The following is a 26,741-nucleotide window of genomic DNA, read 5'->3' on the forward strand; positions in this document are numbered from 1 at the left end:
ATATACTAAAATCTAGAATATGTAAAGATGACAGTAAGAAAGGCTCCTGGAATAATAATGGTAACCACACCTATCTCTGTAAAAATGGAGGAAACTGCCCTAACTGGTTTTGCTCAGTGGATAGAGCATCAGCATGAGGACTGAAGGGTCCCAGGTTCAATTCCTGTCAAGGGCATGTACCTTGGTTGTGGGCACATCCCTTGTAGGGGGTGTGCAGGAGGCAGCTGATCAATGTTTCTCTCTCATCGATGTTTCTAACTCTCTATCCCTTTCCCTCTCTGTAAAAATATCAATAAAATGTATATTTTTTTAAATGGAGGAAATTATATCCTGGCCCGTGTGGCTCAGTTACACCAGGAGGTTGCCAGTTCGATTTCCAGTCACGGGCACATGCATATGTCAATGTGTGTTGCACTCTCCAATGATGTTCCTCTCTCTCCCTCCTTCTCTCTCTAAAAAAAAATCAATAAACTGTTCTTTATTTAAAAAGAAGGGAAGAAGGGATTATGACATATGCTACAACATGGATGACCCTTGGAGACATCAAATAAACCAGTTAAAAAAATACAAATATTCTGTGGTTCCACTTATATGAGGTACTTAGAGTACTCAAAATCATAGAGACAGGAAGTGGGATGGTAGCTGCCAGGGGCTGAAGAAAGAGAAGTTATTGCTTAATGGGTACAGAGTTTCACTTTTTTTGAAAAGAGTTCTGGAGATGAATGGTGGTAATCCTATCTAATAAAAGAGCAATATGCAAATTGACTATACCTACGCTATACCCACAAGCCACGCCCACCAGCCAATCAGGAGTGAGTATGCAAATTAACCCAACCAAGATGGCTGTGGCCACGGAGCTGCAGCAAGCAGGAGGCTTGGGTTTCCCGGCAATGGAGGAAGCCAAGCTTCCCTGCCGCCCTGGCCAGCCCAGGCCTATACTCAAGGCTACAAAGTTTCCATTATAGAAGATAAATAAATCCCAACAAAAATGGCAGCAGCCACAGAGCTGGAGAGAGCAGGAGGCTTGAGTTGCCCCCGGCGATGGAGGAATTTCATGCACCAGGCAATTTCATACACAAGGCCTCTAGTAAATATATATAATTGATTTCAGAGAGGAAGGGAGAGGGAGAGAGAGATAGAAACATCAATGATGATAGAGAATCACTGATTGGCTGCCTCCTGCACAACCCCCTACTGGGAATCGAGCTCAGGCCTACACTCAAGGCTACAAAGTTTCAATTATAGAAGATAAATAAATCCCAACAAAAATGGCTGCGGCAACAGAGTGAGCAGGAGCCTTGGCTCCACCCAAGGCTACAAAGTTTCAATTATAGAAGATAAATAGAGGCTGGGTCCCGGGTCCGGGTGAGGCCACGCGCCCCTGGGTCTGGGAGAGGCCACGCACCCCTGGGTCCAGGTGAGGCCATGTGTCCCTGGATCCGGGTGAGGCTGGGTCCCGGGTCCGGGTGAGGCCACGCGCCCCTGGGTCTGGGAGAGGCCACGCGCCCCTGGGTCCGGGTGAGGCCATGTGTCCCTGGATCCGGGTGAGGCCTCGCGCACCTAGGTCCGGGTGAGGCCACGCGCCCCTGGGTCTGGGAGAGGCCACGCGCCCCTGGGTCTGGGTGAGGCCACGTGCCCCTGAGTCCGGATGAAGCCGTGCCCCTGGGTCAGGCCGAGACCAAACCAGAGGGAGTTGGACCTACGTTACCACCATTTGTCCACCATCCAGAGCTGAGGGGTCAGTGCTGACATGTACACATAAGGAACTGGTGGACATTGAAATTGGGTCTCTAAAGAACTGTTGGTCCAGAAAGAAACTCACTACAGACTGATTCATTTGCCTGTCAGCATAACTATTATTGCTCGTCTCACATTCAGTTCTTATAAGTATATCTCTAGGGACACATGATCTCGCTCATCTAGGGGAAATGATGAACAACATAGACTGATGAACAAGAACAGAACCAGAAACAAGGAGGCATCGATCAGACTAGCGGGCCTCAGAGGGAGGATAGGGGAGGTTGGGGGGAGGGGGGAGAGATCAACCAAAGGACTTGTGTGCATGCATATGAGCCTATCCAATGGTTAAGTTCAACAGGGGGTTGGGGCATCCGTGGGGAGGGGTGTGGGATGGGAATGGGGGGATGAGGACAAATATGTGACACCTTAATCAATAAAGAAATTAAAAATAAATAAATAAAAATTAAAAAATAAAATAAAATAAAAAAATAAACTGATGCTATGAACAATAAATAAATAAATAAATAAATAAATAAATAAATAAATAAAGTTAAAGTTATCCCCTGTCAAAAAAAAGAAAAAAAAAAGAAGATAAATAAACCCCAGATACCAGGGCCTCCGCATGAGTCGCCGGGGGGTGTGGCCGGCCTGCAAACCACCACAGGCCCCTCGCCCAGGCCACCCCATGCCCCAAGGGAACCCCCACCCTGATCCAGAACACCCTTTAGGGCAAACCAGGTGGCCCCCTCCCATGCACCAGGCCTCTATTCTATCTAATAAAAGAGTAATGTGCAAACTCCCAAGGGACACTGCATATTAGCCTTTTATATATATACAGGAGATAAAAGGCTAATATACTAAGTGTCCATCCGACCAGTCGCTATGACGCGCACTGACCACAAGGGGGCAGATGCTCAATGCAGGAGCTGCTGTGACACGCACTGGCCATTTACAAGAAACGGCACCATGGACCTGGTGCCCACAAAGCAACACTCAGCTTCCCCCAAGTGGGACACAGGCTGCTTCCTAGAAGGCGCTGTCATGGAACCTTTTAGCCTCAGCATTCCGAGCTCCAGGAAGGGAGTATTTCAAGGCAGGTAGTGTTATACATATATCATTTCTTTAAAACCTTCAGCACTCAAAATCCACCCATCTCTAGGTCCCAACATCATGACCTCAGTTTCAGCACAATTGTTCACAGTCTTCATTTCACTGCTTTTGTTGTTGACCGTTGTTGAAGCAGTAGAAGCTGGAGATGCAATTGTTCTCTTTTTAGGTGTGGTTCTCTGCATTACAGGCATTTGTGCTTGATTGGTGATATATGCACAAAAGAGAAATAAAGAGGTGTGACTTTGAAGGGTCTCCTGAATCAAACCTTGCCATGAAAATATTTTGAGTATTCAGGTTAAAAACTGAGCTTTGGTGTCTAAAAGTTCCCAAGAAATAGTAAATAGGGTAATTTTACATTCTTAGTTTCCCTACAAATGGAAATAAATTTATATATGTTAAATGGGAAAAAATTATTTTTCACAACAAATAATGCACTGAAAAATGCAGTCTATAATTTATTTGTTAGAAAGAGGGTCAAAGAAGTAAGATGGCTGAAATTTGCATAGTATCTAATAATCTCATAATTTTCAAAGCACATGAAATTGGAAGAAGGAAACTCTTGCCCAAAATCCTAGGAAGTTGCCACTACTCAGTTGTAATTACTGCCTCCTGCATTGTTAAGGAGTCTCTTCCCTATATTTTCATTCAATTTTTGTTTTGTTATCTCCCAAGTCAATATTGTACTTAGATATTAGATATCAAATATAGTCAGTCAAAATGTAAAACTTTTATTTTTTTTGGGGGGGGGAAGTAGTGAAAAACTATATTCAGTGTATCTAACATTGAAATGGAGAAAAGATTTAATGTAAAAAAAATACTTTGTATTGGCATTATAATAGGGAAGAGATAAATAAGAGCTTTTATACTAACAAACAACCCCATGGTGAAAAGTAGTATATTAAATATGAGCCCATTATAAGTTTTAAAAAATAAAATTCAGATTAATGTAAAAAAAATTGTTGTTATTACTGCAAAAAGCTTTATTGATTCCATTTGGTCCAAGGCATAGGGAAGGGCTCCAGGCAGAGAGCCAATCAATATTTTATTGATATTTATTTTAATATATATCCTATGTAATAAAAGGCTAATATGCAAATCGACCTAAAGGCAGAATGGCTGGTCACTATGACGTGCACTGACCACCAGCAGCAAACGTTCAACACAGGAGCCGCCCGCTGGTGGTCAGTGCGCTCCCACAGGGGGAGTACCACTCAACCAGAAGCTGGGCTCAAGGCTGGCAAGCCTCTGCCACCTCCACAGCAGTGCTAAGCCGTCAGTCAGGCATCCCCCAAGGGCTCCTGGACTGCGAGAGGGTGCAGGCTGGGATGAGGGACCCCTCCCCAAGTGAATGAATTTCATGCACCAGGCCTCTAGTAAATATATATATATAATTGATTTCAGAGAGGAAGGGAGAGGGAGAGATAGAAACATCAATGATGATAAGAGAATCACTGATTGGCTGCCTCCCAAGTCAATATTGTACTTAGATATTAGATATCAAATATAGTCAGTCAAAATTTAAAACTTTTATTTTTTTGGGAGGGGGGAAGTAGTGAAAAACTATATTCAGTGTATCTAACATTGAAATGGAGAAAAGATTTAATGTAAAAAAAATACTTTGGGAGGGTGCACACACACCCCTACTGGGAATCAAGCCCGCAACCTGGGCATGTGCCCTTGACTGGAATCAAACCTGGGACCCTTCAGTCCACAGGCCGACGCTCTAGCCACTGAGCCAAACTGGCTAGGGCTAACCTTAATAACAACAGGAAAGGAATTAAGGGAAGACTAGATAATATAGGCATGCCATTTATACAGCTTTGCCAGGAAGCTGCAGTTAACACTCTACAGGTCTATTCCCTGCAAATTGATGGGGGAAGGGACTGGACAGAGGCAGTTTAAATACATGCCCAGTAAGGTCTGGATGATGTGGGAGGATGCTTACCTGTCAGTCACTTGGGAACAAGTTGGTGGCCAGAATAGGCATGGCCACCACCATGGGAAAATTTGATATTTAAACTCCTGAACAAAGGGAGTTCCCTCTCCTGGCTCTTGTGCTCTAAGCCCTCTTGTCCTCTTGAAACTCCCGTTGCAGGGGTCAGCTCCCCTGCATTCTCCCGTGTGGCTCAAGGCTATGTGGGACCCACACAGTGGACTAAAGGACTGTAATTAGCCTGATGCTACACTGGACTCAGCTCCACTATGGAAGGAAACTCTGGATACTGGCCCGCCTTGCTTTTGGCTCTGCTGGAGGCCCAGCTGCACATTTTCCAGAACTGGTTTAAGCCCAATGGGACTTTGCAAATCGAGGAATGTAACTTTACGCAAACAAAAACCACTCATTCTCCCCTGGGGGCTTCTGGAAATTCTTATTTCAGTGGTAACCCAAGAGCCCCAGTCCCACTAGTGACGGAGGAATTCCACCCACCCAGGCCTCTGGCAACAGCAGCATAGATAAAATAGGAAACAATTTAAATGTCTATCCACAGAAGAGCTAAATACCATAAAGTATTTCCTTACAATGGATTTCCAAACGCCACGAAAACTGAAAATAAATAAATGAAAATAGCATGCATCAATTAGGTTGAATTTCACAATTATAACACTAGAAATAAAACACATCCAACAAAATACTTCCAGAAAGCCTGTTATTTGGCAAGCAGCTCTTTTAGCATAAGCTTAACATGTATCTGTCATAAATATAAAAGGAAATTATCCCAACTTATAAAACCCATTTACCAATTTGAAATAAATATCAAGACTTCAAATCTTTATCTCCAGCCCATATCTCTCTCAGAGCTTCAGACTGCCTATTGAAAATGTCTGCCTGGATGGACCATGCATTATTCAAATACTGGGCATTATCTTTACCAAATCTGCTCTTCTCAATCTCAGTAAGTAACAACACTATTCGCACAGTTGATCAAGATAAATCTGGACTCCTCCTAGCCCATTAGTCATATCCAAGCAAACATAATGTCCCATATCATTCTACCTCCTAAAAACTTAGATGCTATCCCACTTCCATGTCTACTACCTAGAGCAGACCATCACTTTCTCTCACCAGAATTGCAACCATCTTCCCAAGGTCTCTACTATTCCAATGAAATTAATTACACTAATACAATACAATGAAGATGTTCTTTTAACAAGCAAAAATATGATCAAGATAGATCAACCCTCTTAAAATTTTGAGACAGCTTTGTCAATGTAAAACATTCAACCTATATAGACTTTTTGTGAGTTTATTTGAGCCAAACTATCAACAATTGCTGGGAAGCAAAATCTCAATGGATTGAGAAAATGCTCCAGAGAATGGCAGTTTACACCTTACTTTATACATTATAATTAAAAGAGAAGACATAAATGGGTTACTTGAAATCCACTTGTGATAGATCAGTGTGGGAAAAAGGAAAGGGTGGGGAACCTCTGGGATTGGATGAAAAGTAAAATGACAGACATACACATTTTTTACACAGGTGGGTACAAGACAGTTAACAGTCAACAATTAACATGAGAGGATTTATGGTCTCCACCCTGGTGCATGGGTTGTGCCCTGAGGGGTCTAGAAAAAGGTGAGTTACCCTGACATTCCAAAGGTATGTTATGGTAGATGTAAAAGAAAATAGATACACTGTTAAGGTAAAGATAGACTTTTGTCAGGGAAGATTTTAGCCTAGACAAAACTACCTGCCATAACTGCTTTTAGTTCAAAAAGTTTTAATTTCAAACCATCCTTTGTGGTCACTTTCTGTCTCTGAGTTTGCAAGGCCGCCATGCAGGCCTTCCCTGAACTTGTGAGGTTAGCACATAGCCCATTTTGTCCACAGCTCTCTACTATGCTCAGGTTAAAATGTGACTCAAAAGGCCCATGATTTGGCCCTTATTAACACCTCTATCCTCACCATTCTACATGCACACCTACATTTGGGTCTTTGCACATACAGTTCTCTGCCAGAAGTCCTTCTCTTCTTAAACCTTGGTTAATTCCCAATTTGTCCTTCAACTTAAACATTCTTTTTTTTTTTTTAAACACATTTTATTGACTTCAGAGAGGAAGGGAGAGAGAGATAGAAACATCAATGATGTGAGAGAATCATTGATCAGCTGCCTCCTGCATGCCCCCTACTAGGGATTGAGCCCACAACCCAGGCATGTGCCTTTGGCCAGAATCGAACCCGGGACCCTTCTGTCTGCAGGCTTATGCTCTATCCACTGAGCAAAACCAGCAGGGCAATGTAAACATTCTTTACCTTGGAAAGCTTTACTATGCCAACACATCTGCTCCCAGAATTTACTTCAATTGTATCACTTAACAAACGGTGATTTAAGTGTCCATTTGCTCAATGAGGGCAGGGACTGAGTCTTGTTCACCATCAAAGCTCCAAAACCTAGTTCAAAGGTTTAACAACTTAAACTTTCTTTAAAAAGTAGGACTGCAATTTCTTTCAATTTGCAATTAACTTGCTCTTGTGTGGCCTGAAACCCATCTTGAACACTGTTGTTTTTAATAAGTTCTCAACAATCAAGGAGATAAATGGGACATACAGATAAGAACATTAATTCTTATAAAAGTGTTTTGTAGCCCTGGCTGGCTTACAAAACACTTTCGTTGGTTGGAGCATCATCCCTGACACCAAAAGGTGATGGGTTCATACCCAGTTAGGGCATATACCCAGGAGGCAGGTTTGATCCCGTCAGGGCATGTGTGGGGCACTGCAACAATCAATGTCTCTATCTATCTCTCCCTCCCCCTACCGCTAAAACAAACAAACAAACAAACAAATAAATAGAAGTGTTTTGTAGGGAATACTGCCCCCTAAATAGTATATATGTATGGGCTATGCAAAATATTGAGAAATAATGTAACATAGAGATATTTGCAATGGATTGTAAAGTGAAAAAAAGCCTCAGATAAATTTCTAGAAGTGGGATGGTGAAACAAATGTTTTTTGAGTACAAATATTTTATGGTTTTTTGTTATACAATAATGTATTATCTACCCTCCTAACCTCCTCCCCTCCCCCCGGCCAAAGGCTGAACCAATTTACAATCCCACCAACTATATACAATATACCCATCTATGTTTAATCTTTTTCAGTTGAAAGATTTAAAACAATGGTATCTCAAAGTTGCTTGAATTCCCATTTATTTAATTAATACAAAAGGTGAAAAATTTTAGGTTTACTAGCCACCACATTTTTCTTTTTTCCAACTGCCTGTTTGTGATATTAGCCTATTTTCTACTGAGGTAGGTTTACAATAAAAAAAAAAAAATGTTAATCACTTTATTAGGATATCATTCAAATACCATACTCATTTAAAGTATACATATAAATCGTTTTTATTATATTCAGAGTTGTGTACCCATCACCACAATCTAATTTTAGAACATTTTCATCACCCCAAAAAGAAACCTCATACCAATTAGCAGTCCCTTCTCTTTCTCCTTCCCCCCTGATCCCAGGCCTAGGAACCACCTAAACTACTTTCATTCTGGATAGACTGGCTTATTCTGGACAGTTCATATAAATGGAAATGCAAGACATTTTTTAAGAGCTCTCTAAACATATAGGATTTAAAACTTCTTTCACATTCCAAATATTTTCCCATCTTTCATTTCGTGAAGAAGTAATATTTTGATATGGTCAAATCTATTTTAAAGCTTTTTTCTTTGGTGTCATGCTAGAAAAACAGTTCAAACCCCAGGTTAATAGATATCTCCTGCATGTTTTCCATTAGTATATTCATAGCTTCAATTTTAACATCAAAATCATTACTCCACCTAAAATTTATTCTGAGGAAATATATATATCCCACTTTGTTGTTCACCATGATCAATTTCATTATTTCTCAAGTAACTATCCTTTTCCATTGATTAGAAATATCATCTTGCCCAGTTGGTGTGTCTCAGTGGTCAAGCATCAATCCATGAACCAAGAGGTCACTGGTTTGACTCCCAGTTGGGGCACATGCCCAGGTTGAGGGCTCAGTCCCCATGGGGGGCCGGGGGGGGGGGAAGGGGGACAGGACATGCAAGACACAACCAATTGATGATGTTTCTCTCTCATCGATATTTCTATCTCTTTATTCCTCTCCCTTTCTCTCTCAACAACAACAAAAAAAACAACAATAAAAATCTATTTTAATAAAGAAAGAAAAGAAATGTCACCTTTATATACTCTAATCTTTACATACATTTGAGTCTGTCTCTGGATTTTTAAAAATTCTATTCATTTCAAGTCTATCAGTTCTGGACTCAATACAACACTATTTTGATATTGATACTCCAATAATACATTTTAAAATCTGACAGGGGACATCATCCTTATTGCTCTTATTCTTCAAAATTTTCTTCTCACTCATCTGTTCTTAGGTTTACTAGTCTTTAGAACACTGATATTGCATTTATAATTACAAGTTCATTTAAATAACAATTCTGAACACTGTTGTTTTTAATCATTTCTCAACAATCAAAGAGATAAGGACATTAATTCTTATAAAAGTGTTTTGTTAGAAGATTCAACTCTGACAATGTTGAATCTTCAAGCCACAGATGATTTTCCTTAGTCATATTTTTCCTTTTGGTCATCAAGTTCTGTTTTATTGTTGTTTATAAAGTCATACATTTCTTTTTTATTTTTTAAGTATACTTTTATTGATTTCAGTGAGGGAGAGAGAGATAGAAACATCAATGATGAGAGATAACCATTGATCGGCTGCCTCCTGCACACTCCACAATGGGTATCGAGCCCGAAACCCAGGCATGTGCCCTGACCGGGTATCAAACTGTGACCTCCTGGTTTGTAAGTCAAAGCCCAACCACTGAGCCATGCTAGTTGGGCAAGTCCTACATATTTTTATGTTGACTTCATTTCTATTTATTTTATATCTTTTGTTATTAATTTAAATGAGATTTCCTTGGTAATGTTTTTATTTCCATCTGCTTACTGGTATACAGGAAAGTTACTAACTTTATGTAATGTATAAACATTCAAAGGCCTTTTTAAATTTTTATTAATTTTCATTATATCTGCCTTCTACTTAATCAGACCTAAATATTATAAACTGAAAAAGACATGAAAAATATGATCAGAAAATGCATTCATCTATGACCATACTCAAGAAGCTAAATTTCTCAAAGATATTTGCAAATAAAGAGCAGAAAGAATGGTACAGCCATGAACTTGGGAGAAGAGGACATTGGATGGAAGTTAATGAAAAAGAACCATTCCACTCAGAGTTCATCTGACCTAACTTTCATCTTAAAATGTGACTTACTACTAACTTTGAAATACTAAATTTATCTCACAAATTAACATATATTTGTTTTCCCATCAGAAAACAAAAAGGATTATCATGCCACAAAAATGTATCCTTGTTTAAGAGGTATCTCACTGAGTCTGGAATAGATTATGATAGGAAAATCATGAAAATCTTTTCAGTAGTGAACCCATCTGGAATGATTTTTGTGTTACACTGTTAATTTGCGGGCGAAAAGAGTGACTATGTTACTCTTCCTTCTTGTAGGCATTTGGTTACCCTTTCAGAGACTTCTGATCAAAACAAATAACCTCTCAATTATGTTGATCATATATAATAAATTTTACCATATTAATGGTTTCCCTGTGATCAAGATTTTTTTAAAGGCTGCCTCATACTAGTACAGACAGGGAAAAAGGATAGCTTTGTTGCATATTGTTTTTCTTCTTGTTTCACCCTCACATTCTTGTATGTCTCAAATATTTCACTTGGTTTCCACTCACATCTATGTCATAAGAATTTTCATGAGGGCAGATTAGGTCTTAACACAGGCAATTTACCCAAATACTCCTTTTTCCATTACTCAAATTATACTTTTATAGCAATAAAGTTAAAGCAAAAAAGAACAAAAAAAATATACACAAAATTAAGCAATTAGCCTGGAGTTGTTCAAGTACATTTACTGGTACTATGGTGGTTTCTGATCGATTTATTATTTTGATAACTTCTCATTGTATGATGTAAAGCAGAAAGAGGCTGGAAGTATACCACTGGATGTCAAGGGATTGACAGAAATATTATAAACAACCATCCAGCCTAATAAGAGGCATTTGTGCCCTAGCCAGTTTGGCTCAGTGGTTGGAGCGTTGGCCTGAGGACTGAAGGGTCCCAGGTTCAATTCCAGTCAAGGACACATGCCCAGGGTTGCAGGTTGGGTCCCCAGTGGGGGTGTGCAGAAGGCAGCCAATCAATGATTGTCTCGCATCATTAATGTTTCGATCTCTCTCTTCCTCTCTGAAATCAATAAAAATGTTTTAAAAAATTATCCTTAAAATTTTTTTAAATTAAAGAAGCATTTGCTTTTTGAGGCAGGATAGCAAGAAGCTAGGAAAATTCCTTGATAAGTGGAATGGGGAAACTGAGACAGACAGCTAAACAAACTGGCCAAGCAATTTACAGCCAGATACAGGTCACCAGGGAAGAAAAGGAAAGCCCAGGAGCCTAGCAACAGTCAAAACTGGCATAGAACCTTGTCCCCAGGGTGGCCTTTCCTCCCTGGGAAAATAGCAAGGTCATGCAGTTTAGACCCCCTGATCTCTCTTCCCTACAGTAACATCTAGTAGGCCTCAGTTGTATTTCAGCCCAAGAGGAGCAGCAGCAAAGCCAGGCAGGCTAGGACCAGTTGCAATGAGGAGGTCATTACCCCCTGCCCTGGCGCTTTCCAAGACCCTAAGACAGTGATGGGCAACCTTTTGAGCGTGGTGTGTCCAACTTCGCCAAAAAACTGAGCATAACTCGGGTAGTGTGTCACTTTGAGGAAAAAAACATTATTTCGCAAATGTTTCATCCTCAGTAGCAGCAAATGTTTCATCCTCAGCATGCGGCCGCCTCAGCGGCCGCGTGTCATCAGAAATGGCTATGCGTGTCAGTGCTGACACGCGTGTCATAGGTTCGCCATCACTGCCCTAAGAGGTCACACCTAGAAAAGCTAATGAATATTCTATTGAGATCCTTTCCTAAGACCTCCCCTCTAAACTCCCAGCCTTTAAAACGCTCAATAGGCTATTCGGGGTCTTTTTTTATTCCAGATGAATTTTTGGAGAGTTCTTTCAAGGTCTGTGAAATATGCCGTTGGTATTTTAATGGGGAGTGCATTGAATCTATAGATTGCTTTGGGTAGTATGGACATTTTAATGATGTTGATTCTACCAATCCATGAACATGGTATGTTCTTCCATCTGTTTACGTCTTCCTCTATCTCTTTTTTCAGTGTCCTGTAGTTTTCCGTGTATAGGTCTTTTACCTCCTTAGTTAAGTTTATTCCTAGGTATATTAATTTGTTTGGTGCGAAGACCCCGAACAGCCACAGCAATCCTGAGAAAGAAGAATAAAGTAGGAGGGATCTCAATACCAGATTTCAAGCTGTATTACAAAGCCACTATTCTCAAAACAGCCTGGTACTGGCACAAGAACAGACATAGAGATCAATGGAACAGAATAGAGAATCCAGATATTGACCCAAAACACTATGCTCAATTAATATTTGACAAAGGAGGCAAGAGCATACAATGGAATAAAGACAGTCTCTTCAATAAATGGTGTTGGGAAAATTGGACAGATACATGCAAAAATATGAAGCTAGATCACCAACTTACGCCATACACAAAAATAAACTCAAAATGGATACAGGACTTAAACATAAGACGGGAAACCATAAAAATACTAGAGCAATCCACAGGCAGCAAAATCTCAGACATATGCCAAAAGAACTTCTTCATCAATACTGCCCAGAGGGCAATGGAAGCTAAAGAGAAAATAAACAAATGGGACTACATCAAAATAAAAAGCTTTTTTACAGCAAAAGAAACTATCAACAAAACAACAAGAAGGCCCACTGCATGGGAGAACATATTTGCAAATGGCATCACTGATAAAGGTTTAATCTCCAACATCTACAGGCAGCTTATACAACTTAATAAAAGGAAGATAAATGATCCAATAAAAAAAATGGGCAACGGACCTAAATAGAATCTTTTCAAAAGAAGACAGAAGGAAGGCCAAGAGACACATGAAAACATGCTCAACGTCACTAATTATCCGAGAGATGCAAATCAAAACAACAATGCGGTACCATCTCACACCTGTTAGAATGGCTATTATCAACAAATCAACAAACGACAAGTGTTGGCGAGGATGCGGAGAAAAAGGAACCCTTGTGCACTGCTGGTGGGAATGCAGAATGGTGCAGCCACTGTGGAGAACAGTATGGAGTTTCCTCAAAAAACTGAAAATGGAACTCCCATTTGACCCAGTAATCCCACTCCTAGGAATATATCCTAAGAAACTGGGAACACCAATAAGAAAGGATATATGCACCCCTATGTTCATAGCAGCACAATTTACAATAGCTAAGATCTGGAAACAGCCTAGGTGCCCATCAGCAGATGACTGGATCAGAAAACTATGGTACATCTACACAATGGAATATTATGCTGCCATAAAAAAGGAAGGAATTCTTACCATTTGCAGCAACCTGGATGGAATTGGAGAACATTATGCTAAGTGAAATAAGCCAGTCAATGAAAGAAAAATACCACATGATCTCACTCATTTATGGATAATAAAGAACATTATAAACTTGAACAAAAAGATAGATACAGAGGCAGTAAAGCATCAAACAGTCTGTCAAATTACAGCAGGAAGGTTAGGGAGAGGTGGGGAAGATAAGAGATCAATCAAAGGTCTTGTATGCATGCATATAAGCATAACCAATGGACGCAAAACTCTGGGGGGTGAGGGCATATATGGGAGTGGGGTGGGGGGGGGCAATGGTAAGATATGTACACATATAATAGCTTAATAAAAAAATTGAAAAAATAAATAAAATAAAACGTTCAATAGGAGCCCTGAGAAGGTAGTTCAGTTGGTTAGAACATTCTCACAATATGTCATGGTTGTGGGGTCAATCCCTCACAGGGCACATACAAGAAACAACCAATGAATGCATAAATAAGTGGAATAGCAAATCAATGTTTCTCTCTCCTTCTCTCTCTCTTTGTCCTCTCTCTCCCCCCAATAAATAAATTTTTTTTTAAAAAAAAATATACATTTTAAAACCCTCAAGACCAAGGACCAGGTGTGTACTCCCCCTCTGCCTTTAGGGAGCACACCCATGCCTTTCCCTGCCCCCTCTCCTTAACCCACAGGCTTGCATCTCCTAACTCTATGGGACTGCACGGGACATTCAACCACAGGAGCAATGGGTAATGGCAACTGGTCTCATCCCGGACTAACCCCCTGAACCTGCCTCCAAGGCCCCCTTTTCTCTGACTTAGTGAGCCAAAGCAGCCCCACCTAAGGCTCCCTCCTGCTGTTTCCTCTACCCCATCCTAAGCCCTTCCTTGTTTCACTGTCCCCAGCTTTAACAAACATACTCTCAAAATCACCTGGACTTGTGTTGTGAAATCTTTCCTGCACAAAATCAATAACCCACACACTACAAGCCTGCCCAAGGCAAACCCACCCTGGGCCCAGTCCCTTTCCAGTAATACTTTTTATTAAAAAAATATGTTTTTATTGATTTCAGCTAGAGGGAGAGATAAAAACATCAGTGATGAGAGAGAATAGTCAATCAGCCGCCTCCTGCATGCCCCACCACTGGGGATCAAGCCCAAACCCCAGGCATGTGTCCTGACCGGAATGGAACTGTGTGTGACCTCCTGGTTCAGTGGTGGGTGCTCAATCACTGAGCCACACCAGCCGGGTCCTTTCAGGTAACACTCTTGACAAGAGAAAAGCAGTTAAGAGATCCCCACTGATGGAGGTTGGGGAGTAATAATAATGCAAATCTAACACACTCTCTAGGCTTTTGCTTTTTAACAACTTTATTGAGGTATAAATGACATACTATAATTGCACATACTTAAATTATATGATTTGATCAGCTTTGACACGTATATACCCATTAAGCCATCACCACAAGCAAGATAATAAACATATCTACCCTGCCCCTTTACAATCTCTGCCTTCTGCCCCTTTCTTCGCCAGGTACTTTCTGTCACTATAAATTAATTTAAGTTTCCAAGAATTATATATAAATAGATTATTAGTATGCACCCTTTTTAATCTGGGTTCCTTTACTCGGCATACTTATTTTGAGATACATCCAGGTTGTAGCATGTATCAATACTTCATTCCTTTTATTACTGATTTAGTATTAGGTTTTAAGAAGATACCAGTTTCTTTATCCACTCCCTTCACATGGACATTTGGATTATATATCCATATAAACACTCATGTTCAAGTCTTCTTGTGGATATTTGCTTTCTTTTCTCATGGTAAATTCCTAGGAGTGAAATGGCTGCATCATATGATAAGATTATATTTAACTTTTTAAGAAACTGTCTGTTTTTTCAAAGTGGTTTTGCCATTTTATATAATTCACAGATGGTGCATGAGGATTCTAGTTGCTCCACATACTTGCCAATACTCGGTATTGTAAGTCTAAGTCACTTTACTACCTTTATAATGGCATCTCATTGTGGTTTTAGTTTGTATTTTCCAAGGGACTGAAAAAGTTGAGCATTTCTTCATATGCATATTTACTATTCATACATCTTCTTTAACTAGTCCTGAGAAAGAAGGCAGGCTTCTGGAAGGCTGTGACATTAACACTGAGTCAGAAAAGATGAATAGGAGCAAGCTAGGAAAAGGGGGTGGAAAAAGACTTCCAGACAAAGGGAACAAACAGCCTGTTCAAAACCTAGAGACAACAGAGAGTATGAGCTTGAGAAGCTGAAATAAAACCTGAGGAAAGTAGAAATCCACATAAAATCTCCAAATTCTTAAATGTTGGCAACTTTTTAATCAATGTTAATTTTTAACATTATTCAGGCCAACATAATGCATGGCAAGCAGAGTATGTTTATGAGCCAAATAAGACCTGTTAGCCATTTTGTAACCTCTGATGGAGAAGAAATAAATAGAAATAAAGTCATTAATACAGTTTGATCCAATAGCCATACAGACATACGTATAGCTATAGCTAAGATTTATACCTGGCAAACAAGAGTATATATCTTCTATTTAAACATTCATGGACCACTTTAAAAAACTGATTTATTAATCCACAAAGAAAATCTGTGTTTCATTAAGCAGAAATATAACTAATCACACTAACCACAATGTAATGAAATTAAAAATAAAAGAATAACAACAACAAAAAACAAGCACAGGAATTTCTCCTAAATAGTGTTAAAAGAAAATAGAAACTACACAGTAAAAATACATGGTAAATAATGATTTTAAAAAAACAAAAAACAGTTCATATCAAATTGGTGAACTCTGTTAAAGAGAAAGCCATGGGCTCATAATAACATCACTGATGCTAAAAGTCCAAGATACCAAACCTAGATTTTGCAGAGGTTCATAACAGACTTCCCCAAGATGTGATACTTTGGTATGGGCTCAAAAGAAACTTTTACCTCTCCCTTAAAGACTATCAATTAGGTCCCTGGCCCAATGTGGCTCAGTTAAGCATGGTCCCAAACCAGAGAGGTCACCAGTTTGATTCCTGGTCAGTTGTGGGCTCCATCCTCAGAGGGGGCTGTGCAGGAGGCAGCTGATAGATGTTTCTCTCTCTCTCTCTCTCTCTCTCTCTCCCAAAATCAATAAAAACATTTTTTTAAAAAATATCAATTAGGTGCCTTGCCCATAATAAGAGTTATCAGTAGAAATAACTTTTTGTGACCCACCTATAAGTCAGGGCAAACTTCTAATTACAGAATATCTATTCTTTTTAAAAAATATATATTTTCATTGATTTCAGAGGGGAAGGGAGAGGGAGAGATAGAAACATCAATGATAAGAGAGAATCATTGATTGGCTGCCTCCTGCACACCCCCTACTGGGGATCGAGCCCACAACCTGGGCAGATACCCTGACCAAGAATCAAACCGTGACCTCCAGGTTCATAGGTTGATGCTCAACCACTGAGCAACGCCGGCTGGGCGGAACATCTTTTCTTATTATTGTCTTGCAGTGACCTTCTGAAGCCCCAAGGTGCCTTACCTTATCCTTAGCTAAGAATGTCACATACACCTCATTTTCTCTTCCTGTCTCTGAACCTTCTGCTATGTGGGGCTCCCATGCATGTGCACATATTAAATTTGGTTATTTTCTCTTATTAATCTGTCCCATGTTTATATTATACTGTTTTTCCAAATAATGTAATTGTTTTTAAAACTTGTACAAAAAAAATAAAGTTTCATAATTTCTTTAAAGGCAGAAGAGAAAAGCATCGCAGACCTATGGTATTGTTAGGTGACATGAAAGAAAAATTAGAATGTAGAAGACACAGGACGGAGAGTATATTAGAAGACCTTAGTAAAGTTTATCTCAAAAGCAATGTAGAGACACTGAGAATTTTTGTGTATAAAAGTAAAAATGGTGAAATTACTATCTTAGAAAGACTATGAATACAAAACAATGATAATAGGTAGCTCTGGGTTGGGCAGAGAACAGGTTTCTAGCAAAGTGCTATAATGAAGTTGTCTGCAGTGGGTAGTTACTGAGATCAGTCTGAGGTGTGACACAATAATTTTGGTACTTATAAGTGGGAAATACAAATGTTATCATATCATTCACCTACTAAAAACACTTTAATGGCTATCTATCCACTGCAATGCTAAATGATTTATTTGTTCCAGAGAAACAGAATAAGGAATGGAGTTAGAGACAGCCAGTGGGAAACTATGTACTACCTATAATCATCAGGTTAAAAAGACAGGGAGAGGACTTCTTTTGTTGCTGTTGTTGGCAGTATTATAGATGTTCCCCATTCCCCCCTCCCCCTTCTTAGCCCCTGCCTGCCTCACCCAGGCCTTCACCAAACTATTGTCTGTGTCCATAGGCTATGCATGCATGCACATATATCTAAGTTCTCTAGTGAATATTTTCTGACCCACCCACACCCCCCACCCTGAGATCTGTCAGTCTGTTCCATGCATCCATGTCTCTGGACCTATTTTATTCATCAGTTTATTTTGTTCATCAGATTTCACATATAAGTGAGGTCATATGATATTTGCCTTTCTCTGCCTGGCTTATTTCACTTAGCATAATAAGCTCCAGGTCCCTCCATGCCATCTCAAAGGGTAAGAGTTCCTGCTCTTTTACAGCTGCATAGTATTCCATTGTGTAATTGTACCACAGCTTTTTTAACCACTCATCTACAGATGGGCACTTGGGCTATTTCCAGATCTAGTTACTGTAAATAATGATGCTATAGGGTGCATATATTCTTTCTGATTGATGTTCCAAGGTTCTTAGGATATATTCCTAGAATCGAAATCACTGGGTCAAATGGCAGTTCCATTTTTAATTTTTTGAGGAAACACCATACTGTTTTCCATAGTGGTTATACCAGTCTGCAATTCCACAAGTGTTCCCTTTTCTCCACATCCAGGAAAGGACTTTATTATTATCAGTTTACATATTATAAAGAAGAATTCTTGCCGAAACCGGTTTGGCTCAGTGGATAGAGCGTCGGCCTGTGGACTCAAGGGTCCCAGGTTCGATTCCGGTCAAGGGCATGTACCTTGGTTGTGGGCACATCCCCAGTAGGGGGTGTGCAAGAGGCAGCTGATCGATGTTTCTCTCTCATCGATGTTTCTAACTCTCTATCCCTCTCTCTTCCTCTCTGTAAAAAATCAATAAAATATATTAAAAAAAAAAAAAAGAAGAATTCTGACACTCTTAGGGCACTAATCCTTGAATAAAGGTTCAAAACCAAATCTCCTAAAAAGCCTTTTCAAAGTATCTAGGTCTGTGAGTCCTGATCTCCCCAAAAGTTCTGAGTCAATAGTTCTGGAATAGAGTACAAACAAAGGTATTTTGGATAAACCACTCTAAGTGATTCTAAAGTGCAACTCTGGCTAAAAATTGCTTATTGACTATATAAATGGCTTCTCAAATAATTAAGCATTAAAATAAAAATTAAACTAAGACATTCTTAATATAGAGAACAAAGGCCCTGACACTAAGTCACCTGTTGACTTTCTTTCTTAGAATCAAACTCTATTTTCATAATACAGTATTGTCATATTTTTACTTCAATGACTGCTACCAGCACCTGTGGCCAGACTACAGAAGCTGGATTCAAATAAAAAGAAATGCCATTGTTACATATCTTGGACTCATAGTAAAGCAGTATTAGTAATGCATTAGTGCTATAGTCATAGGAAAGATTACACACATCTTACACAATAGCTGATTGATAAGCAAAGTATCTCCACAACAGCATTCTACAATTGTGAGTGGCAGTTTGAATTAAACAGTTGTGTAATTGGTACAGAATTTTTCCATTGTAAAAGCTAGCTTTCTGCCATACTTAAAAGACTATAGTTTTAAAATAAATACTGTAAAAGCAAGATTACTTAATATCTTTAAATGTTAGATTCTTTTTAAGAAGTAAATTATTTTTGCTAAGAATTCTTTTTCTATTTTTTAAAAATATATTTTTATTGATTTTAGAGAGGAAGGGAGAAGAAGAGACAGAAACACCAATGATGAGAGAGAATCACTGATAAGCTGCCTTCTGCAAGCCCCACACTGGGGATAGGGCTCGCAACTTAAGCGTGTGCCCTGACCGGTAATCAAACCATGACCTCCTAGTTCACGATTGACGCTCAACCACTGAGCCAGGCCGGCTAGGCAAGAATTCTTTTTCTAATAAAATGTCTAGAAATAAGCCTGAGATATATATCTTCACACTATATATAAAAGAACTCCTCTGGAAAGTAACAGAAATTTTGAATATCAGATAACTTTCACATACAAGTTAACCTTCTAGTTCATTTTCCATTTCAAAAAAATGAGGTGTCAGTGGTTATGCTTTTTTAACCTCTTATGCAATGAATCAAACACATAAAAATACCCATCACCTAGTTTCAATAATTATCAAAATTATTCTTGTTTCATATAATTCTATCCCTTTTTTTTTTTTTTCTGATGTACTTTAAAGCAAATTCAGGTGCTGAATTCTTTTAAAGAGAGTGGAAGGGAGGGGGAAACAGAGAGAAACAGCAATGTGAGAGAGACACATCGATTGGTTGCCTCCCACACAAGCCCCAATCAGAGCAGGGGATCAAGCCTGCACCTGAGGTATGGTGCCAATGACCAGAATAAAACCTGGGATCCACCCTTCAGTTCATGGGCTGATGCTCTACCCACTGAGCCAAACAGGTTAGGGCTTATTGATCTTTAACAGATAAAGAAGGTAACAACAGAACCTCTTGGCCATTATCGCACATCATAATAATTCCTTAATAATCTCGTATTTATTTCATGTTTGACTTCCCCAGACTGTCTCAAAATGTATTTTTCAGTTTTGTTCAATATGTCATTTTGTACCAAATTGTGATACACTAAAATATTTTGCCTCAAAAATTAATACTATACAAATTAGAACATGTCACATCTCTTAAGAGCTTCACACTGTTTCCATGATAATCCACCAAAATTCTTAACATGACATACAAAATCTTCCCCAATTTGAAGTCTCAGATAAGATCAAGACCTCTCCTAGCTCCACAATCACCCAATATTTTCTTCATGGTTAAGTAACCTCAGTGAGAGATGATGGATTAAAAGAATGTACAGTCAGTCAGCTTAAAGGTAATGAAAAAGCAATGCAGGAACCCTGATTGGAGGCTGGAAAAAAAACAAAAACAAACTACTTACAAGAGACACTATGAAATACTAGAAAAATATATATTGGTTTCTGCCCGTTCCTGGCACAGAACCCTTGTAATTTCCTAAGTGACAAGAATGCTCTGAGCATCTCTTGTTCTAATATTTGTCTTTGGCCCCATCCCTGACATAGAGCTCCTGAAACCCTTCTAAATGTCGAAGTGGTAAGAGCACTAGGAGCATCTTTTGTTCTAATGAGGCCACTCTGGGTGGGCTCCTAGATGGAGGCTGGTCACCCGAACGACCAAGCCATGATTACAGCCTTCTCATTTTCAGCACCCCCCAACCTCACCTTCTCCAGAGAAGGGAGAGGGGCTGGAAATAGAGTTACTAATTGATCCTGCCTAAGTGAGGAAGTCTCCATAAAAGCCCAATTGTGCAGGATTCAGAGAGCATCTAGGTAGGTGAGTGAACACATCCATCCACACTCGGAATATGAGACACCCCAACTCCTCAGGGACAGAAGCTCCTGCACTTTGGGACTCTCCCAGACCGAGTCCTATGTATCTTTTCATCTGGCTGTTCATGTACATACTTTCCCACATCCTTTAATAAACTGGTAAACATATGTGTTTCCCTGGGTTCTGTGAACCCCTCTAGCAAATTATACTCAGACCTGAGCAGGGGCGGTCATGGGAACCTCCGATCTATATAGCTGGTCAGAGTTACAGGTGATAATCTGAATTTGTAACTGGCATCTGAAATGGAGATGGGGAAGGGCAGCCTTATCATACTGAGCCCTTAACCTGTGAGATCTGAAGCTATGTCTGACTAGATAGTGTCAGAATTTAGTTAAATTATAGCTAGTGTAGGAGACTTTCTTGGTGTGTAAGGGGGGTGGGGGGTGGGGGAGGGGTGACCACACATTTGGTGACCGGAAGTCAGAAGTGAAATGTTCTGTGTGGCTAGTAAAGAAAAGAGTCTTAGTAGGAAAGAATAGTGATTTTACCTAAACAGGAGGAGGAAAACAATTTTTATTTTACAGACATTATTTGTAAATCTGGAAAATTTTGAACATGTAATTACTGTATTATAAATGTGGTTATAAAAGAGAATTCCTTATTTTTAACAGATACATGCCAAACTTTCAAATGATTCAGAAAAATAAATATTCTTGCTGTATGCATTTACAGGGATGTGTTTGTGTGTGTAAAACAGAGCAAACAAATATGTCAAAATATAAACAACTGGTAAATCTTAGATGAAAGATAATAAGTGTTCATTGTACGATCCTTTCAACTTTTCTGTAAGTTGTGAGAGGCAGAGAAAGGACAAGAATGGATGGCCTCCTTTCCCACTATTATATTTGGGGTTTTTTAATTGTTGTGTTTTTTTCACCCATTTTGCTTACCCTGTGTTTTGTGTTTTTGATTGTTTTGTCTTTGATAACACTGATTGTTGTAAATAAAACTTTAAAACTAAAGGCCAAAAAGCATACTCCCATTTTCCAGGTAAAATATATTAGTCTTTCCAGACATTTTAACACATAACCCTTTTGACATATGCAGTGCCATATTATACATTCTAAATTATAACTCTATATTGCACTTTTCTTGTATCATGAAAATTATGCCCATAAACTGAGATCTGTAGAATCATGTGCCGCTTAACAATGGGAATACATTCTGAGAAATGCCTCGTTAGGCGATTTCATCATGTGAACATCATAAAGTGCACTTACACTAGATGGAATAGCCTACTACACACCTAGGCTACATGGTATAACCTATTGCTCCTAGGCTATAAAACTGTATAGCACGTTACTGTACAAAACAACATATGATTAAGTCAAGCACAAGAGACACAACCATGAGGCGCAATAAACATGAGATGTATGAGGCTGCTGCCAGTGTAACATGGCATGTAGTTTACAAACTTTGTTTTCATAGGTAGAAAGAATACACTCTAAACCAACAATAAATAGTATATAAGTACATAAACCAGTAAGAGTCATTTATTACCATTATTAAGTACTAGAGGCCCGGTGCACAAAATTCATGCATGGGGGTGGAGGTGTGTCCCTCAGCCCAGCCTGCAGCGTCTCTAATCTGAGACCCCTCAAGGGATATCTGACTGCCCATTTAGGCCCAATCCTAAACGGGCAATCGAACATCCCTCTCACAATCCAGGACTGCTGGCTCCCAACCGCTCACCTGCCTGCCTGCCTGATTGCCCCTAACTGCTTCTGCCTGCCAGCCTGATCACCCGCTAGCCACTCCCCTGCCAGCCTGATTAACAGCTAACTGCTCCCCTGCCGGCCCGATTGCCCTTAACTGCCCTCCCCTGCTGGCCTGGTCACCTCTTACTGCCCTCCCCTGCAGGCCTGGTTCCCCCCAACTGCCCTCCTCTGTAGGCCTGGTCGCCCCAACTGCCCTCCTCTGCCAGCCTGGTCACCCCTAACTGCCCTCCCCTGCAGGCCTGATCGCCCCCAACTGCCCTCCCTTGCAGGACTGGTCCCTCCCAACTGCCCTCCCCTGCTGGCCTGATTGCCCGCAACTGCCCTCCCCTGCCAGCCATCTTGTGGTGGCCATCTTGTGTCCACATGGGGCAGCCATCTTTGACCACATGGGGGCAGCCAACTTGTTGTTGGAGTGACTGTCAATTTGCATATTACTCTTTTATTAGATAGGATTATATACTGTAAATAACAGTACAATACAATATTGTACTTAGCCAACATTGTACTTGCACAATTTTTCCTCTAAATAAATAAGCAATATATATATATATATATATATATATATATCTTTGCTCATACAACTTTGCACACTTTTCCTATTATTCCTTAAGAGAAATTCCTAGATGCAAAAATGCTGAAACAAAGTAGATGAATTTTTAAACCCTAAGATATTTTAGTATTTTGCCCTTTGAAAAAGCTATACCAAACCACACTCTTTACAATAGTATGAGGACCTTTCCCTAAAGCTTTCCTAACAATAAGAACTCTTAAAATTGTCACTTTGACAGAGAAAAGTAACTCACTTTAGTTTTAAATATTCAATCTTGTTGCATCTTAATAACATTCTTCATCATGATTCCAAGGCACTTTTGGACACCATGTATTACAGATTATATTTCCCAAAGGAGGCCACACATGGTCTTCTGCAACATGACTTTGCCATTCTACCATCAAGATGAAGAGTCTCACCCTAGACGTCTGCTAAGTGGTTAAGAGTGTCGGCCCGCGGACCAAAGGGTCTCAGGTTTGATTCCCGGTCAAGGGCACATATCCTGTTGCAGGTTCATCCCTGCCCCAGTCAGGGCATGTGTGGGAGGCAATCAATCGATGTTTTTTTCTCTCTCTCTCCTACTCCTCCCTCCCCTCCACTCTCTCCCCTATATCCACTCTCATCCCTCCACAATCCACCTTCCAAATATCTTTAAAATATAAGCCGTATCATTTCTCACCACTGCTAAAAACTTTCGAATGGCTTCCTATTGCACTAATCATAACTTCTTACTATGGATGACTTATAAAGCCTAACATGATCTGGCCCCTACCTATCCATCTGAACTTATCTCCTACCATTCTTTCTCTTGCTCACTTTGCTTCAGCCCACATTGGCCTTCTTTTTGTTCCTTGAAGATCAAACTCCTCCCCACCTCAAGGCCTTTGATCTTTGATCCCACCTCAAGCCTCTCCCTCCCCAGGTTTCCCACCTATAGCACCAGTGATCAAATTTGCATTGTCAACAGGAAGACAAACTTCATGGGATTCCTGATGGAAATGACACATTACATCACCACCTATGAGTTTACTTTCCAAAAATGTTTAAACTGTATCTATCTAGAGGAAACAGACAAATTCAGAAAGTGAAATATAATACAAGAAAATTTTTCTACACTCATCAAAAAAGTAACATGAGATTGTTAGTTATCATATTATCCATAACCCAGAAAAGTGGAGAAACAACACATCCAAAACAGGAATATGCAATAAGTGTTATGCCATAACATCTTCATACAACATATAATACAACCATATTTTAAAATCAAAATAGTCATGGGGATATAAAGTACAGCATAGAAACTATAGTCAATAATCCTATGTAATAAAAGGCTAATATAAATTGTCCCTATAGGCAGGAGTTGGACTGACCAGGAGTTAGACATGTGTTGACCACTGGCGTGGAACATGGCGGGCATCGGTGATGCGGCACTGGCAGCGGGCAGCAGTGGAGGCGCTGCCAGCCCTGATGGGCCCTGACAAGAGCAGGACTGTGACAGGATGGTGGAGCAGGTGAGTGGGTGGTGCCAGACCAAGGCAGGTGTGAAGGGGGTCCCCAGCCAACGGCCGGGGGGAGGGTGGGCTCGGTCAGCAGTGGCAGCAGGCAGCCAGGGGAAGGGAGGGCCCGGCCAGCAGTAGCGGCAGGCAGCTGGGGGGCCCCAGCCAGCATTGGGCAGCCACTAGGGACCCTACCCATGCACAAATTTCATGCACTGGGCCTCTAGTATTCTAATAACTATGTATAGTGTTAGATGGGTGTGAGATTTCCTTGGGATGATCACTTCGTAAGTATGTAATGTCTAATCACTAGGGTGTACCCCTGAAACTAATATAATATTGTATGCCAACTATAATTAAAAATTAAAAATTAAAAATAAAAATGATTTAAAAATGAAAACATAATCTATACTAATAATAGCCTAGGGCCATCACGACCAGACTGACAACCAGTCACTAGGAAGTGCATGGAGCACCTCTGGGTCCTGCCCCTGCGGCCCACAGGCTCCTATCACAACAAGGCTGGCAGCCCAGTGGACGGGGCGAGGCAGGCGCAGACAGCAGGGCCTGGCTGCCAGGCGCCATGGCCTGCAGACAGACAGCAGGGTCTGCCAGCCGCAGCGCACCGGCAGTCCCACCTGCGCGTGAGCTGCACAGGAAACACCTTTTCTGACCGCTCATGGGCTAAGCTCCCTGTACGCCACTCGCAGTGTTCTTGGTAACTTGGGTAATAAGAATCCAAGAAGGTGATCTAGGGTGTTTCCACCTCACTCCTGGAGGAAAAAAACAAAGGTCCGCTGCTGGAGGGGCAAAGAAGTATATCCTGCCCTAGCTGGTTTGGTTCAGTGGATAGAGCCTCGGCCTGCCGACCGCAGGGTCTAGGTTCGATTCTGGTCAAGGGCATGTACCTAGGTTGCAGGCTCCTCCCTGGCCAGGGCCCAGGTCAGGGCTCATGCAGGAGGCAACCAATCGAAGTGTCTCTCTCACATTGATGTTTCTCTCTGTCTTTCCCTCTCTCTTCCACGCTCTCTAAAAAATCAATGGAAAAATATTCTCAGGTGAGAAAGGGAGGAGGGGAGGGGAGGGGAGGGGAGGGAATGGAAGAGGAGGGGAGGGGAGAGGAGGGGAAGGGAGGGAAGGAAGGAAAGGAAAGAAGGAAAGAAGGAAGAAAGGTCATATCCTATGAAAGAGACATCTTGAAAATGCCTAAAGAAAGTTATCATTTATTTGTGGTGAAGGGACTGAAGTCCGTGTTGATGAAAACACCTTGGTGGCTGTGGCAGCCAGCAGGGGCAGCAGCAGCAGGGTGATAGGGGCGGTGCCTTCCCCTGATCAGCCCGGTCACCTCCTGCAGAGGGAGGCCAGACTGCGGCTTAGGCCCACTTGGGCCTAAGCTGTCAGTAGAACATCCCCTGAGGGCTCCCAGATTGGAGACGGTGCAGGTTGGGCTGAGGGATCCCCTCCCATGCATGAATTTCGTGCACCGGGCCTCTAGTAATCTATAAAAGAGAAAATCAAATAAAATTTTCATAAGTGAAAAATACAGTTGAAAAACTCCACAGATAGGTTTAACAGCAGTTTATGCCCAGCAGAAGATGAGCTTAATAAACAGGATATAGGTCAATAGAAAATATTCTAATTCTCTATAAAACATTAACATTTCAGAAAAGAAATGCAGGACACAGCAAAAAATTCTAACATATGTGGTGTTGAGTCCCAGAAAGAGAGAAGTGAAGTAGAGGCAATATTTAAAGAGATAATAACCAGGAATTTTACAAGCTGATGAAAGATACTCTACAAACACCATACTTTATTGAAGAAACTCTGCAAGCCCCAATCAAGATAAATACAACAGAAACCACAACTACATGCATCATAGTAAAACTGCCTAAAACCAAAGGCAAAGGAAAAAAATCTTAAAAATAGCTAGAAG

General features: G+C 40.5%; 1 protein-coding gene and 1 pseudogene across 3 annotated transcripts in view; one reads left to right on the forward strand and one right to left on the reverse strand.

Moving 5' to 3' along the window:
* ACAP2 (ArfGAP with coiled-coil, ankyrin repeat and PH domains 2) overlaps positions 1 to 26,741 on the reverse strand; it is a 143,659-nt gene that overhangs the window by 102,224 nt on the left and 14,694 nt on the right. The gene's annotated exons all lie outside the window — the stretch shown is intronic.
* On the forward strand, positions 2,911 to 3,090 carry LOC129148573 (small integral membrane protein 30-like; annotated as a pseudogene).

This window comes from Eptesicus fuscus, chromosome 3 (assembly GCF_027574615.1).
Source record: "Eptesicus fuscus isolate TK198812 chromosome 3, DD_ASM_mEF_20220401, whole genome shotgun sequence".
NCBI lineage: Eukaryota > Metazoa > Chordata > Mammalia > Chiroptera > Vespertilionidae > Eptesicus > Eptesicus fuscus.